This window comes from Furipterus horrens, unplaced genomic scaffold (genome assembly GCF_987537825.1).
Source record: "Furipterus horrens unplaced genomic scaffold, mFurHor1.1.pri manual_scaffold_12, whole genome shotgun sequence".
Lineage (NCBI taxonomy): Eukaryota > Metazoa > Chordata > Mammalia > Chiroptera > Furipteridae > Furipterus > Furipterus horrens.
This window is the reverse complement of record NW_028327182.1, coordinates 55,131,772-55,133,363: the sequence shown is the minus strand read 5'-3', so window position 1 is coordinate 55,133,363 and position 1,592 is coordinate 55,131,772. Positions and strand designations below refer to the sequence as shown.

The window sequence follows — 1,592 nt, the reverse complement described above, 5'->3', positions numbered from 1 at the left end:
CTGTCAATGGGTCGTGCATGTTAGTTCTTAGGGCACTCCATTTCTTATACTGTCCTTATCATCCCTCTGTCTATTCTGTACCTACCAATTTATATTTCTTAATTCATGCATATTTTCCTCCATTCTACCCCATCTCCCTCCCAACTGATAACCCTCCAAATGATCTCCATATCTATCATACTGTTTCTGTTCTGGTTGTTTGCTTAGTTTGCTTTTTAGATTCAGTTGTTGATAGTTGGGAATTTACTGCCATATTAGCGTTTATAATTTTGATCTTTATTTTCTTATATAAGTCCCTTTAAAATTTCACATAATAATGGCTTGGAAATTATGAACTCCATTAGTTTTACCTTGTGAGGGAAGCACTTTATCTGCCCTTTAATGCTAAATGATAGCTTTGCTGGGTAGAGTAATCTAGGTGGTAGGTCCTTACTTTTCCTCACTTTGAATACCTCTTGCCTGAAGTTTTTTCTTTTATTTTCTTTTGTCTTTATTTATTTATTTTTATTTTTTAAAGTAACAAATGTAGTTTTAATTGACCTAGTGATAAAAACTACTCAGCAAGGTCAGTAACAATTTCAGCTCCTTAATATATTAGAGCCATATCCTGGACAGTGTTCAGGAAGAGGGTTGGTTCTATTATCTTACTCCATCCACAGTATTAGAAAAACAAGGGATGATCATCAGTTTAGATAAAATGCATGGCTAGCAGCCAGACCTAGTCCCTAGATTCCATACTTCTTCTTCAGCTCCCCTACTTTGTTGATGTAAGCTTTAATGGCGTCTTCCTTGGAAGTCCCTTTCAGCTCATTCCAGGCATCCCACTTGGCCTTGCCTTTGAGGTCCAACATCGCAGGCTGTTCTGTATTTATGTCACCCACAGTTCCTTATTTGTGGTGGCTGTAGATGAACAGCATCTCATCATCTGCTGGCTTGGTCTTGAGGTGCTTAACTTCCTCAGCAGCTTTATCAAACTCAGCCTGAGACATGCCGGCAGGGTTGGCTGCAAGGATTACAGGGAGCTGTCGGAGGCGACGATGAGCAGAAAGATCTTTTGTCTTTTTTAAAATTGTTATTCTTTTACAGTTGTCCCAATTTCCCCACCTTGCTCTCCCCTAACTGTCCACCCCACCTCCACTTCCACAGTCAACTCCCACCCTGTTGTCCAAGTCCATGGGTCATTTATACATGTTCTTTGACTAGACTCTTTCCTTCTTCTCCTCTTAGTTCTTCTCCCCTCCTCTCTGGTCACTGTCAGTCTGTTCTTTGTTTCCATGCCTCTGGTTCTATTTTGCTATTTGTTAGTTTTGTTCATTAGGTTCCTCTTATAGGTGAGATCATACGGTATTTGTATTTCATTACCTGGCTTATTTCACTTAGCATAATACTCTCCAGTTCGTTCCATGCTGTCACAAAAGGTAGGTAGGAGTTCCTTCTTTCTGCTGCGTAGTATTCCTGTGTGTAAAGGGGCCACAGTTTTTTGATCCACTTACCCACTGATGGGCATATAGGCTGTTTCCAGCACCTGGCTATTGTAAATAGTGCTGCTATGAACATAGGGGTGCCTAGGTTCTTTTGAATTGGTGTCTCAG

At 40.4% G+C, this 1,592-nt stretch overlaps 1 pseudogene; it reads right to left on the bottom strand.

Annotated features, from left to right (window-relative positions):
- Positions 1-507: 507 nt before the first annotated feature.
- On the bottom strand, positions 508-1,043 carry LOC149996214 (acyl-CoA-binding protein pseudogene; annotated as a pseudogene).
- Between the last annotated feature and the right edge of the window lie 549 nt (positions 1,044-1,592).